The 15,865-nt window shown below is 47.5% G+C and overlaps 1 pseudogene across 1 annotated transcript in view; it reads right to left on the reverse strand.

Annotated features, from left to right (window-relative positions):
* The window catches only part of LOC311053286 (transient receptor potential cation channel subfamily M member 4-like), a 64,215-nt pseudogene that overhangs the window by 7,541 nt on the left and 40,809 nt on the right, over window positions 1-15,865 (reverse strand). Inside the window, exons 11-17 of the transcript in view lie at window positions 10,024-10,302; window positions 9,355-9,453; window positions 6,617-6,745; window positions 6,222-6,351; window positions 3,624-3,760; window positions 2,930-3,048; window positions 2,570-2,777 (exon numbers count right to left, since the gene is read on the reverse strand). The product of the transcript in view is annotated as a transient receptor potential cation channel subfamily M member 4-like (transcript). The remainder of the gene's footprint in view (window positions 1-2,569; window positions 2,778-2,929; window positions 3,049-3,623; window positions 3,761-6,221; window positions 6,352-6,616; window positions 6,746-9,354; window positions 9,454-10,023; window positions 10,303-15,865) is intronic.

Genomic DNA, 15,865 nt, shown 5'->3' on the forward strand with positions numbered 1-15,865 from the left:
TGCACAATATTAGCACCCTGACTCTAGACGGGGCCGAAAATGGAAAATTCTGTAACCATGTAGGCATTTTTGAGTAAAAGTTGGCATCCAGCATTTTTTCAAAGTTCAATGTGTCCCCAATAAGAATCCACCGGATGCCAGTGAAATAAGGGTCCCAGTTTTTTTTATTCCTCCGCCAAAGAAGATATGGTTTCACCACCACTTGTTTCTGAGCGTCTGTTTGTAAGCAGGATTACGGAAAAACTACTGCGCCAACTTTTATGAAACTTGGTGGAAGGGTGTAGCATGGGCTGATGAGGAACCAAATTAACTTCCCATGCCCCTCGGCCATAAGGGGGCGGGGCAATGGCCGTGGTCAATCGCAAAAAGACACCCAACTCCCAAATGGCTTCACATAACGCCACAAAACTTTGTAGCAGGGATGGTCATCGCCTAAGAAAGAACGGATGCACTTTACACATCCACTGGCTAAAAGAGGGCACGGCAACCTAACAGAGCCCAGCACAGCCCACCAGAGCCCATTATAGCCCATTATAGCCCACCAGAGCCCAGCAGTCCGGCACATTCCAGCACACAAAGTCCAGCCCACTGGGAGAATAGCCTAGGGCATGGGGGTAGTTAAATGACTGTAATAAGCTATACAGGGCTGGGTCCAGCTGGAATAGGCTAGACTAGAATGTTCTAGGCCTTACTAGACTCTAATAGGCTCTATTAGGCTGTACTAGGCTCTTGTCAGCCCTGTAGCCCCTTTGCACTTGAGATTAACCACTGTGTCCACGGGCAATAGTTTTACAAGGGTTTGTGTCCACCGGCAATAGTTTTACATGAAAGTTTCTAGGCTATAGTATAGTACTGCCCCGTACAACCTAACAGAGCCCAGCACAGCCCACCAGAGCCCATTATAGCCCACCAGAGCCCAGCAGTCCGGCACATTCCAGCACACAAAGTCCAGCCCACTGGGAGAATAGCCTAGGGTATGGGGGTAGTTAAATGACTGTAATAGGCTATACAGGGCTGGGTCCAGCTGGAATAGGCTAGACTAGAATGTTCTAGGTCTTACTAGACTCTAATAGGCTCTATTAGGCTGTACTAGGCTCTTGTCAGCCCTTTAGCCCCTTTGCACTTGAGATTAACCACTGTGTCCACAGGCAATAGTTTTACATGGGTTTTTGTCCACCGGCAATAGTTTTACATGAACATTGCTAGGCTATAGTATAGTACTGCCCCGTACAACCTAACAGAGCCCAGCACAGCCCACCGAGAGCCCATTATAGCCCATTATAGCCCACCAGAGCCCAGCAGTCCGGCACATTCCAGCACACAAAGTCCAGCCCACTGGGAGAATAGCCTAGGGTATGGGGGTAGTTAAATGACTGTAATAGGCTATACAGGGCTGGGTCCAGCTGGAATAGGCTAGACTAGAATGTTCTAGGTCTTACTAGACTCTAATAGGCTCTATTAGGCTGTACTAGGCTCTTGTCAGCCCTGTAGCCCCTTTGCACTTGAGATTAACCACTGTGTCCACGGGCAATATTTTTACAAGGGTTTGTGTCCACCGGCAATAGTTTTACATGAAAATGTCTAGGCTATAGTATAGTACTGCCCCGTACAACCTAACAGAGCCCAGCACATCCAACCAGAGCCCATTATAGCCCACCAGAGCCCAGCAGTCCGGCACATTCCAGCACACAAAGTCCAGCCCACTGGGAGAATAGCCTAGGGTATGGGGGTAGTTAAATGACTGTAATAGGCTATACAGGGCTGGGTCCAGCTGGAATAGACTAGACTAGAATATTCTAGGTCTTAATAGACTCTAATAGGCTCTATTAGGCTGTACTAGGCTCTTGTCAGCCCTTTAGCCCCTTTGCACTTGAGATTAACCACTGTGTCCACAGGCAATAGTTTTACATGGGTTTGTGTCCACCGGCAATAGTGAATGAATATCAGATATCTTAATACTGAACCAGGCTGGGGTGTCTGAGTAGATGTTAAAATGACCCCAAACATATTTGAAAGTGATTTATACCACTAAAGGTCGTAGGTTCCGTGGCGGGGCGGGTCATGAAAAAACCCGACCCGCACATCACTAGTAGACACCATTCAGGGACATTTTTATGCTGTGCTGTGCAAGTCCAGGAAGGTTTTGTTCCTTGAATTATGTTTGACTCTTTGGTATATTAATGACCTGTGGTGGAAAAAGTACTCAGATATTTGACTTAAGTAAAAGTAGCAATACCACATTATAAAAATACTCTGTAACAATTAAAAGGCCTGTGTTCAAAATGTTACTTGAGTAAAAGTACAAAGGTATATTGGCATTGAAATATACTTAAAGTACCAAAAGTAAAAGTAAAAGTACTAACATGTTTTGAAAATAGCAGATTTACAAGCTCACAACGCGTCGCATCACGACGGGTGGTGAGCTTGTACTTGAGAGTAAATGTACTTAGTTACTTTACACCACTGTGAATGACAAACGATTTATACCCCATTTGTGTATTTATTGGCTGCGCGGTGAGTGTGTGCCAACAGGAAATGTAAGAGAGATATAAGCTCCCCCTCCACCCACCTGTCGGATCTCCTCACATATGAAGGTGAACACCCAGAAGTACAGCACGTATTCACTGATGGCCGGGCGGCCACTAGGGGGCGGCAGCTTAAAGTCCACCAGCAGCACGTAGGCAAACAGGAGGAGGAAGAGGAAGTACATCAGCACATTGCCCACGAAGGAAGTGACGGGAGCACTCCAGAACTGATGCCATCTGGAGTACAGAATTCTGCAAGGCGGAGCATCATGACAAACCCTCTCAACTTCTAGTCTTTAAACACATTTTGAATTCCATGGATCGTTTTGGTAATAAGTGTAATAGACAGGTTGTGACAACAAGCGTATTATTGTGTTAAACATGTATGGCCGTCGAGCACCAACCTGAATCTGAAGGTGATGAGGTTGGTGTAGCAGAGCACAGGGCAGAGAAGGGTGAGGAGCACTTTCCACATTGTCGTGTCCCTCTCCATGCTGCCCAACCAGATCTTAGACAGCTTGGCCTGAGAAGCAGAACGGTCTGTTTTTTTTCGCCATTTCTGAGTGTTAATGTTACAGTTTCTGTAGCAATGGTACCGTCACCGTCCCTCTGGGATATGGGATATAAACAGCAGATGGGGGGCCAAAAAACTGGTCAGAGACATACCAAGGTGATGAGCGGAGATCGTTTACCATTTTCCATGTATTTATTTATTTGGTGGGTGACTTTTTAGTTTGTCCCGTTGACAATTCCACATAGTTTTGGATTTTTCATTTTAGTTTAGTTTTAGTTTGTTTTGATAATTATTTTCTTATTCAGTTAGTTTTTATTAGTTTTAGTGTTAGTGTTTTTTTTTATACTTTAGATTATTTGTCAGGTGCAGGATTGAAAAGGTAAGTATCGTGTAATAAAAACTTTAAAAAAGATACTACGGTCCATTTGGTTTCATTTTACGCTCTCAAGAGCTTAAGATCTATAAGGGTCCATTTGGTTACCAATACCAACTCTCCATCAATTAGCTGCGGGACCACCTGGAACCCGGTTGAGAACCACTGCTCCAGACTAATAGCTGAGCCGGCCAGACAGAGACGGACCAACCTGTACTCCATCATGGCTGAAGAATAGACATGCGTCAGCAGCCATGCCCATCTGGAGGCAGTTTGAGCCCCACACCGGAGAGTCAATGGTGAGCAGCTTGAAGGAGTGACTGCTCTGGTAAAAGGAACTGAACACATCTGAGGAGGGGAAGATGCATGGCAGTTAACTTGGTGGTGGCAGTACTAATACCCATAATGCATCGGCAAACAGCCAGAGCAGAGGGGAACTGACCTAATATCATCAAGGGTTGAAAAGGTGTTCAACCCATGGAGACCTGAGGCCGATTATACAAAAGCCTTCTAAATCAGTAGTTCTCGAACTTTATTCGTACCAAGGAGCCCTCAAATTGATATATATTTGGCCGCAAACCCCCCATCTGAAAATGCTTTTACCCCCAGAAGAGATGTTTGTGTTAAAAAAAAATCACACCTGTGTGAAGGTAGCGGCGCCTTTGATATATTTTGTCATAGATATATGTTTCTACTAGAGAAACAATATTAAATCTCTGTAAATTTATTTCAAGGCTTCCAGTGGCACTAAATAGTGCCATTGGAAGCGAATCACCAAATGCATTCCAAGGTAAGTGGCAAAAACTGATCTGTCATAGCTGATAGAGTGGGTACCTAAAAAATAAACTTTGTGTGTGCGTGTGTATACATGTGGTACCAGAAAGATATGTATGTGTTATGAAATAATCTATACAATTTATAAGCCGTACCCAGAGTGTTTATGTTCCGGATTTTTACAGTTTATATAAACCATCTAATTTTGTATTCATGATATAATATGGATGTCATGAATAGTTCCCTTGCCTGACCAATCAGAACGTTGACGGACCTGACCAATCAGAACCTCGACGGGCCTGACCAATCAGAACGTTGACGGACCTGACCAATCAGAACCTCGACGGGCCTGACCAATCAGAACGTTGACGGACCTGACCAATCAGAACCTTGGCGGGCCTGACCAATCAGAACGTTGACGGACCTGACCAATCAGAACCTTGGCGAGCCTGACCAATCAGAACGTTGACGCAAAAGCCAGGTATAGAGGGCTAATATCCATTAAATGGCATTAAATGGGCGCCGCTAAAAACACTTTCAAGATTTTTCAAAAATGTTCAAAAATTGCAGATGTACAAGATGCAAGTTTAAAAAAAAAAAAAAAAAAAATATATATATATATATATATATATATATATATAAAAGCAGAAATTGGAGTGGTTGTTTAATTAAGAGGTATATTAAAGATGGCACATCTTGTTTTTGGAGCCTGGAGTAGAAGACAATCTAATCTTTTCAAATAGGTTCATGTCCGGGTCTCGTGTTAAGATGTGGTGTAACAGGCCCAATGCTGTGTTTTAAGTTGTATTTATGTAATCTGCCATGTACAGTATAAAGCCTGAGTGTTTGATTTAGTTATTTGTTTGTGAATTATCATGTTGGTTCATTGTTCATGTCAAATGAAATAATGAGTAAAAAGTAAAAGTGTCCTGTAAGTCATTGGTTTTCAAAGTGGGGTCCGGGGACCCCCAGGGGTACTTGAGGGGGTTCCAGGGGTTCCCCAGCTAAATGATGGATAGGAACCAAATGGACCCTTATGGGTCTGTAACTCTGAGAGTGTACAAATGGAACCAAATGGACCCTAACGGGTCCATTTGGTTCCATTTGTACACTCTCAGAGTTAAATTAACATTGACTTTACAATATGAATTGGGGTCCCAGAGATAGAAATGGCATTAAATGGGGGTCCGTAGCCTAATGCATGTCAAACTGGGGGTCCTTGAAATTAAAATGGTTGAGAATCACTGCTAGAGAGCCGTAAAAATCATCTCTTATGGGGGTCCCTGGCATATCTTTTCAAATGGGGGTCCGCGGGCTAATAAGTGTCAATTTGGGGGTCCTTGACATGAAAAAGTTTGAGAACCACTGCTGTAAGCCCACTGGGCTGGGCTTACTTGGAAGCATGACACGTTAATAAAGAAAAATCATCATCATATAGCTGAAATCAAAGATGCTTTCCTGGTTTTAATAGGTGAAGCATTGGGGTAGAAATGGCTTTTGCGTCGTTATACGGTCAGAGTAGGGGATCTGAGAGAGCGGTTATAACCAATAATGAGTTGCGTGACATCGGCTTCCCATGGATTCTGAGCTCAGTTCAGGAGCCACTGCCTAAAACATTGGTTCTCAAAGTGGGGTCCGGGGACCCCCAGGGGTACTTGGGGGGGTTCCAGGGGGTCCCCAGCAAAATGTGTTAATATAGCGTCACAATCATTTTAACCTTTTATACTTTGGCTATTCAAAAATAGCAGATAAACAAGCTCATAGCGCGGCACCGAGTGCCGCGCTATGAGCTTGTCGATCTGCTATTTTTGAAAAATCGTGAACATTTTGTGCAAACCTTGGGATATATATATTTTTTAAGACAACAGTTTTAACTCAAATATTTGCCTCTGGGGGTCCCTGGAACAAAACATTTCGAGATGGGTGTCCGTGGCTAAATTCATATCATTTTGGGGGTTCTTGACATGAAAAAGTTTGAGAACCACTGGCTTAAAAAACGTCAGTTTGAGTCATTTATCGGTGAGAGGCTTCTCACCGTGTGCCAGTTCCTCGAACCTCTGTGCCAGCTCGGCCATAGAATGCTTGGCCTCCGTCTCACAGTCCATCTTGGACATCTCCCTGAGCATCTTGCACGCGCTCAGAGCACTCAGCACCGACTCCTCTGACTGGAAGATGGACAGAGAGACAGGCAGTGTTGGAAAAAGTAATCACATTTTGTACTTAAGTAAAAGTATCAATACTGCATAATACTAAGGTAGATATACTCCGGAATTCAAAATTTGGTAATGTCAAAATGTACTTAAAAGTACCAGAAGTAAAAGTACTCATTTTGCAGAATGTCCCATTTCACAAGTTTTCCATCACTGTTCATGTATACACAGTACCAAATATAAAAATAATTCAGCTTTTTCCGGGCATCACGTGTTTTACCATCTCCCAGAAGAAGACAGCCATGTCACTGCGGTTCTGTAGGACAGCCCAGATGAAGAGAGACGTCCAGGGGAATTCACAGGGCTGCTCCCTGTAAGAACAGTCTCCACGCAGAAGTTTACTAGCATGCTGAGAAGGAGAGAAGAACAGAACTATGAAGAAGAAAGGCATTAAAGGCCCTGTTTAAACTGCAATCAAATCCAGTCAAATCCGATTTATTTTCTCAAATCCGATCTTTTGGCCTGACTGTTCACACTGCATTTGCCAGTGACCAGATCTGATCTGTCACAGATCTGTGCGTTTAGACTGATTTAAACTACGTCAACCCAAAGGCGCCCTGTGCCGACATATCTGCTTTGGTTGCCGTGGTAACGACGTAGGCGTCGTGGCGTCATGACTTTTAGGACCTTGTGAACCCATTTTCTGCCATGCCTTGAGACATATCTTCATATATTGTTGTTCCTGTACATTCCTACACATTTAGCTTGTACTGAGGCATCCCCCCCAAAGTGCTAGGACACATTGAATTTCTTTGTCTGTCCACTGAATGCTGCTCGCCATTTCTTCTGCACTATTGTTTTGTTTTCATTACACCTCTTGTGCTCTCGTAAATCAAAATCAATTCTCGCTCTGTAATGACGTCAGTGGCGCTCGGGTCGCGCTGCAAGTGACGTTTTGGACAGTTTAATATGTGTCTTGGGTGGTTAGATCAGGTTACTGCGTTCAGACGGATATATATATGTACACATATATATATATATATATATATATATATATATATATATATATATATATATAATATATATATATATATGTTACAGGGAAACACTAGAGGGCAATGCAAGCCACACTAGACTAGAACTATGCAACGCGCATAGACGTGCATAGCCATGAACATGCATGCGTGTGCACGCACGCACGCACGTTCATGCTTGGTTTATTGAAAACATTACTGTTGAGATAATTGTATTGTGTTCTGGCTTTTAACATTTGTTTTAGTTTATCCACGACACACACGCACAAGTGGATAGTAACCCATGAAAAGATCTATTCCCCCCCTCGGTTTACAACTCGGACGGCGCTGATTCGACTAGCAGACCATCGGCCGGTCGGTGTAGGCGCTCGGGCGCGCCTCCTCGGCCTCAAGCTCTGCTAAGTCGGCGCGCCTCCATCATGGACAATAACTATTATCACGTCTGCGTGTGAACGCGTGTTCAGCGTTCCCCTAGCGTAGCTTCCTGGTTGCTATGTGGGGGGGAACAAAAGCCAGGTCCGCCTCGCATCAAAGCCCCGCCTCGCACCTCAACCCTAACCCTTAATGGGTTAAGAAAGAAACAGTGATAGGTTTGTACATTTTTAAATGGGTATTAAACTAATAAAAGTTATTTAATTTGATAAAACACAACACGTGTAACTGATCCTTGAAAAATGGCAGCATGGTACAGGCTGGCTAATTAATCACTGAACCCTGTATACTTAAGTAGAGGGGTCTAGACTAGGCCGCACATTTATTTCCCTCTACGTTAAATATCCTCACTGAAAATAGCAGATCTACAAGCTCACACCGTATCGCAACACAACACATTGCGAGCTTGTCGACCTGCTATTTTCGTCTAATGTTCACCCCAGAATAAGGATGTTAGGGTTCATGTTTAACCCATTAAGACCGGGAACACATCTGTGTAACCACTTAAAACCATTATTTTATACTTTGGCTATTAAAAAAATACCAGATATACAAGCTCATAGCGCAGTAAGTGCCGTGCTATGAGCATGTGGAACTGCTATTTTTGAAAAATCATGGAAATTTGAGCAAATCTTTGCTTCTCGGGAGTCCGCGGCCAAATACATATAATTTTGGGGGTCCTTGACATTTGTAGAATCGGCCTCAGGTCTTAACCCATTCAATCCGGGAAACGCCATCTCTGTCATTTTAGATTTCTTTGGCCATTCAAAAATACCAGATCTACAAGCTCAGAGCGCGGCACCGAGTGCCTTTTTAGCAAACATTTGTAACTCAAATCTTTGTTTCTGGGGGTCCCTGGAACTAAATGTTTCACAAATGTTCGCTTCGAAAAATATATATAATCCAAGATTTGCACGAATTTTCACGATTTGAGTGCCGAGTGCCGCACTATGAGCTTGTAGATCTGCTATTTTTGAATAGCCAAAGAATAACACAAATGGTGTTTTTCCCGGTTGGCACCAGAGCTGGTGCCATGTTTTTGCACTTTTTCTGTTTTTCATGTGTCTATGTATGAGGTTGATAGAACTTCATTAAGCCCCCCGGTGGTTTTATGGTGTTTTATGTCTTCTCTGACTATTTTGAGTTTCTACCTGGAGGCTGAAACCTTGAGGGTCAAACGTGCCAATAGAGAAACAGTGCTTTAGTGACATAATAAAAACATACCCTCCCCCTCATTATCATAACACAACAGGTGTGGGCATGAGGAGGAAGAGGGACGACAGGTGGGTGGTGCTAAGGTCGTGGAGGAGGTGCTAAGGTGAGAACCAGGTATACTTAATGAACTGGAGGCGTGTCCACATAAAAACATAATTTTAACAATTTCTGTACACTTTTTTGAAAATAATCTTCCTCCTAGTATAACCATAATACCTGATGATTATGTTGTAGGTAGGGGGGGGGGGGGGGTCACTGAAAACCACGGCACCCCGTCTTTAAAGAGTTAATGGGTTAAAGATAAAATAATGGTAGCAGTATTGTGAGGAGTTAGTACCCTCAGAGACCTCCTGCCAGAGGTGAAGTCTTCCAGATCCAGAGCACGGCAGTAGAATGGCTTCTCTTTGCCCAATAACGTCCTCAAGACACCTGACAACTGGAGACACAGGGAAGAGGCAAAACAATAATAATATATTTTAAAAAGAAGGAAATAAGACAAACTTATCACAAAGGCCAAATTTCCTCTTAAACCAACAAAGTGGCTTTGTCCAAATAAAAACAGGGTCAACAAAAAAAAACCTGCCTAATGATGATGTCACTGGTAGGCGTGTGTCTGAAGTGTCTGCAGCCCTCCTGACACAGGCCGAATCGATTTTTTGAATTTGTATAATGAGCATTAGTGAGGACGAATTACATGAAGAATGTGAAAATGGCTGAAGTTGTCCTTTAAGTCATGTCTTGTCTCCTGACAATCACCTGGATTGTCATTTTTCCTGGATTTGGGAGAATCCAGGATTCAACATTTCAGGATTCGAATAAAAAAATAGCAAAGGTAGCAGATCTACAAGCTCAAAACGCGATGCTTTGCGCCGCGTTTCGAGCTTGTAGATCTTCTACCTTTCATGCTTTTGTGTGACGCTGTAGTATGATCGAGTAGAGCGTTAACTTATGAAAAAACACAACAAGTTAGAAAATGGAGATACAACATTATTTCTCTAAACCCCACCTCATACAGGCTGATCTCTCTCCTTGTTTTAAGCCGCTCTGGCGGCTCCTTCACACACTCCATTGGCACACAGATCCCTGTCCTCTTCTTCCGCTCCTCCAGGCGTTCAACTAGCAGCTTGTAGGCCAGCGTGCCCTTGGCCACCGAGCGGTAGAGGCTCTCCAGCCTGCCATAGGTCAGGTAGGCCTGGATGTTGAAGCCGTTCTCGGTGAAGAGTCGCACAAAATGGGGCTTGTCGTTGACCAGTGCCTCCGTCATGCAGTCGTCTAGGTCTCGATTCTGTCGGACAGAATGGAGGTCAACAGGGACAGATTATCTAGCTGTTTGTTTAGTTGTTGTTTTTTTAAGGTGTAGAGCAGAAAAAAAGGACATTTTTGACAAAACTGACTTTCATTTATAATTTTGAAGGTCTCCATGAGCTCTATCTGATGGTAAAAGAAAATTTACTTAAAAAAATAAAGGCATGGTCAGTATCATGATCGGTATCATGATCGGTATCATGTCAGTATCATGGTCGGTATCATGGTCGGTATCACGGTCGGTATCACGGTCGGTATCACGGTCAGTATCATGATCAGTATCATGGTCAGTATCACAGTGGCCGAAGCATTTTCAGTATCATGTCAATATCATAAATAGTATTATGGTCAGTATCATGGTCAGTATCATGTCAATATCATGGCCAGTATCATGGTCAGTATTATGGTCAGTATCATGTCAGTATCATGGTCAGCATCATGTCAGTATCATGGTCAGTATCATGGTCAGTATCATGTCAGTATCATGGTCAGTATCATGGTCAGTATCATGTCAGTATCATGGTCAGTATCATGTCAGTATCATGTCAGTATCATGGTCAGTATCATGGTCAGTATCATGGTGGTCAGTATCATGGTCAGTATCATGGTCAGTATCATGTCAGTATCATGATCAGTATCATGTCAGTATCTGCACTGAACTGCAATGCACGCAGTGATGTTTTGTCATCAATTAAACCGCCAGCCATCTTAAATGTTGTTGTCTTAACTGATATTTAAAGTGGTCAAAACATACTCATGAATAAAATATACTCTTGTTGGCACTAATCAGCACAGATTCTTTTGTAAAAGTAGGCTATATATTTTGTCATGGTGACATTAAAATACAACCTATTAAATGCTGAGCTTGTAGATAAGCTTTTTTTTTCCGGGAAAATCACAGATATCACACGGTCGCACACCTGGCAACTTCATTGGAATTCAATGGACTCTTGATCTGAGTTAAATTCTCCTTTAAAGTTGTTGAAAATAGTTGGCGTTACTCTGCTGTGGGCATGTATAGCTACTGTACTCTCCTAAAAATCTAAACTTGAGCTCTGCTTGGAGCCCCAGAATTGCGAAATTCGCCACCGTGACAGTAGCCACAGTGGAACTATTAAAGTAACCCAGCAAACAATGAGACGTCTAAACGACGTCTTTTAAAGGTCATTTTTGAACGTCACATTTTGGTCTCTGGAGGGTGCAGACTGAAACGTTTTTCTGACGTCTTTTTCTGACGTCTTCTGAACGTCCAATTTTGACGTCCACAGGACCTCTATATAAGGGCTTATTCTAGTCCAAATTAGGTCATTGTGGGCGTCTTTTCTACGTCAAATTTAGACTAATTGTAGACATCTTTTTTACACTGCTTCTAGGCTCGGTTTATAACTAATCCCCATTTTCAGACAGTGGCCCATTTCCAGTTCATTTTCCTGTAGCTTTGTTTGATTGGCTCAGCAGCAATGTTAATTGGAAACACATTTGAAGGTATGTGTTTCCAGTTCACATGCAGCTGTGCTATCAAAGCTAAGGCAAACTGAACTGAACATCAAATGGGTATGCCACCTTCTGTAAACCGGGATTATAGATACAAATAAATTCACAATTCAATCCACACTTCTTTCCATCTCTTTATTTTCCTTGTGAGCTGAGCATTGCAGGACTTGAGTCATCCTATTAGCCTTATAGACCCCTTAACAGACGACGTCATACTGGCTGCGTGCAGCCAGTATGCGCGCAACGAAACCCATTATATCAGGTCCCGTTAGGACGCGTCTCACTAGCCAACACACACAAGAGGGGGTTGGGGTGTGCTGAAACCAGTGCACCCCGAAACAGGTTGGGAATTGATTGCGTGAAACAATCACCTGTGCGTCCAGGCTCAATGTTAGTAAACAAATAATTGGTCTATAACGTAGCTTGTGCCGTTCACATTTCTGACAAATAAAGTATTCAATCAAAAAAAAAGATGAAGCCATGAAATATTTTGACAGAACACAAGCTGGACATCCACTTACTCCAACAATTTTGTACTGTCAGTGTCTGACACAGCTCTGAAAACAGGGAACAGTCTAGCTCAAGACACAGAAGAAGGTCACACACAGCAGTCACTAGGCTGATTAGCAACAGAACAGCTACAGCTTATTTTTTTATACATCACTGGTCAAATAAAAATAATAAAAAAAATAATAGCACTAGCCTACTTTGTATAGGGAGAACATCAGTGCCCTTTTCACTTGGGTCGGTCCCACCCAAAACAACACTGAACAACAAGACGAGTACACAATCTGTGTATAGTGACACCATGCAAGATCCCCCAACATGGACAGTGCCAGTTCTAGTTCAGTTCTGAGTGTCTGCTCTGTGTCCTCCGCCTCCCCTTCTCGCTGGAGCGTGTTTGAGGTGGTCTGCGGCATGGTGCTTTATGAGGTCCTCTGTGGCTTCAGGATCGAATTTCATGACTGCATCTGCATAGTATAGAAAAAGACAATAAAAAATGTGCAAAGACAACATATGCTGTCCTAGTCCCCATCTGATAAATACACAGATCGATGTGTCAGGAAGGCCATGACCATAAAGATGGACTCCTCCGGATCCACCTCGCTACTCCGACACCCCGGAGTTCCGACAGCCAGAAAAACAGCCGTCAGACTCGGACCGGGGACCCCCGGCGAGGCCTCGACCCGGCCCAGGGAGCCCCGAGGCTGGGTACTGGCTCCGGTCCGGGGGACCCCCGCCTCCGGGGGACACCCGGCTCTCCAGGCGGTCCCGTGGACCCACTCTTAAGCACCCCTCAGCGGGCGTTAAGTGGACTGACAGGCCGCGGCCAAAGCTCCGCGTGGACCTGGTAGTACAAACGCCGACGCGCGCCCATGGGACTATTATGGACTTAGCGCGTCGGACCCGGCTCACCGGCCGGTCCCGCGGACCCACTCTTAAGCACCCCTCGGCGGGCGATAAGTCGGGGGGTCCCGCGGCCTACGGACCGCAGGTACCTGGTGGTACAAGCGCTGCTGCAAAAGTATTTATAATGCCCGTTAGCAGGGTCTTGTTTCCTCGCTGAGGACTGTCTTCTTCCCTCGGCTATATGGTTTCGCTAGGTAGGGGACAGTGGCAATCTCGTTCGGTTGATTCGGGCGCCCCCAAGGCATACGGATCTCCTCGCCAAAGGCGAGGCCGACCGCGGGGGGCCCTCGGGCGGTCTGTTGCAAGACAGGGGGAATCTCGTTCGAACAGCTCGGGCGCAGCCACTGCTGAGTTGCGGGACAGCCGGGGCGCCGGGCACGACCCACATAGATACGTAGCTGCTCGCAGGTTCATGTCAAGTTTCCCCACCCCCAACCCCATCAAGGTAACTTGCCTTGCGGGCGTACTATCGGGGACTCTGGTTTACCCAACTCCTGCGTGCACCACCTATGTGTTCTACACCCATATAAGGTACTGTCCCGGCGTGGGCACTTGGCAGTGCCTGCACGCCCAACTCAGACAGGTCTGCAGCGCCCTTTAAGACAAGCATATGCTACTGGCAGGATCAACCAGGTAGGCCTCCTGTTCCGCCGCGGACGTCGCGCCCAGCTGAGGCGCGCGCCGTGGGGTTGCCGGTCCGCGGAGCTTCCGCCCGAGGCCCCCCGCGAGAGGGGCGGGCGGCTCTCTCCCGGAGGCGTGCACTGCGACGGTCACCGCGGTCCGCCTTTACCACCCAGCCGGTCGAAAGCGTGTTACGGTGGATCGGCAGTCCATGGCCCGGTACGCAGCTGTTTGGTCGGTCGCCGGAGTACGCGACGCGGGCAGGGTTTGAGAAACGGAGTCTCCGGAGCGCGCCTTCGCGCCCCCGCTGCATACGGATCTCCTCGCCGAGCCCCGGTGAGGGGGCTCGAGGCCAGGCCGACAGCGGGGGCCCTCGGGCGGTCCGTGGCAGGACAGCTAGGGCAGACGGGGCGTCTCGGTCTCGCTAGGACGGGGTCGGCCGCGGAGGAGTGCGGAGAAGAGACCACCGAGGCCTCTCCGCACGTGGTTCCTCCGCGCCTGTTCGGGCCCGCAGGCTGCAAGCAGCATCCGCCGGAGCACACGAGGTGCCGGCGGGGCCCTTGCAAGAGGCGGGCTTCGTTTGCCAGTCGGTCAGTGGGTCCCGCGGTGGTGGTTCCACCACGGTTCCCGGGGGTCGCCGTGCCTAGCGACCCCCGGCAGGCCCTCCGTGCGGGCCTGCGTTCCGTCCCCAACGTCCGCACGCTGGTCCATAAACTCGTTCTGGGAAAAGTTGCCGAGACTACCGGGAGAGAATTTCAAAGGAGGGGGCCATGGCGGAGCCCAGGACCTCCTGGGCTCCAGAGACCTCCAGGGCGCCCGGCCGAGGCGGCGCGCCCGACCCGAGGCCTCTCTCTCGGCCCGGCCTCGGCGCCCGCACGCCGGTTCCATACACTCGAGCTGGCACGAGTTGCCGGTCTGCCCGGGAGAGAATTTCAAAGGAGGGGGCCACGGAATAGCCCATCTTCTCCCGGGCTCGCGGAGGAGCTCCAGGGCGCACGGCCGCCCGGCCGTGCCCGACCGGAGGCCTCTCTCTTCCCATACACCCGATGGCCACTGTGGCGTCCAATTTCCTGGTTCTTTCCCCCCTATCGGGGAGGGGGAAAGGGACCCATGGCCACCATCACCGGCGCCCGGCTCGGCCCGCCCGGGCGGCCCCGAGACGGAGCCTCGCCGTCGGCCCCAGCCTCGGCGTCCGCACGCCGGTTCCATACACTCGTTCTGGCAAAAGTGGCCGAGACTACCGGGAGACTTTTTCAAAGGAGGGAGGCAAGGGCGAGCCGGGCGCCTCCAGGGCCCCGGAGTGGGGACGGGGAGGTACCACGCGGAGATCCAGGACAAAGGGGCGCCTCGCGGCGCCCACACTGCCCCGGGACCATGCCCCGTTCTCGGGCATGGTCCCTAGCTATCCGCTGGCAAAAGTGGCCGAGACTCCCGAGAGAGAATTTCAAAGGAGGGAGCCATGGCGGAGCTCAGAGCTCCTTGGGAGCTCTGGACTCTGAAGAAATCCCGGCTTTTTTCCGAAAGCTCCAGGATTCGGGGCGTCTCGCCGCCCCGCCGCCACCCCAGGAGGGTGCCCCTTCGTGGGGCATGGTCCCTAGCTATCCGCTGGCAAAAGTGGCCGAGACTCCCGAGAGAGAATTTCAAAGGAGGGAGCCATGGCGGAGCTCAGAGCTCCTTGGGAGCTCTGGACTCTGAAGAAATCCCGGCTTTTTTCCGAAAGCTCCAGGATTCGGGGCGTCTCGCCGCCCCGCCGCCACCCCAGGAGGGTGCCCCTTCGTGGGGCATGGTCCCTAGCTATCCGCTGGCAAAAGTGGCCGAGACTCCCGAGAGAGAATTTCAAAGGAGGGAGCCATGGCGGAGCTCAGAGCTCCTTGGGAGCTCTGGACTCTGAAGAAATCCCGGCTTTTTTCCGAAAGCTCCAGGATTCGGGGCGTCTCGCCGCCCCGCCGCCACCCCAGGAGGGTGCCCCTTCGTGGGGCATGGTCCCTAGCTATCCGCTGGCAAAAGTGGCCGAGACT

Source organism: Gymnoscopelus microlampas (genome assembly GCF_963454915.1).
Source record: "Gymnoscopelus microlampas genome assembly, chromosome: 10".
In the NCBI taxonomy this organism is placed as follows: Eukaryota; Metazoa; Chordata; class Actinopteri; order Myctophiformes; family Myctophidae; genus Gymnoscopelus; species Gymnoscopelus microlampas.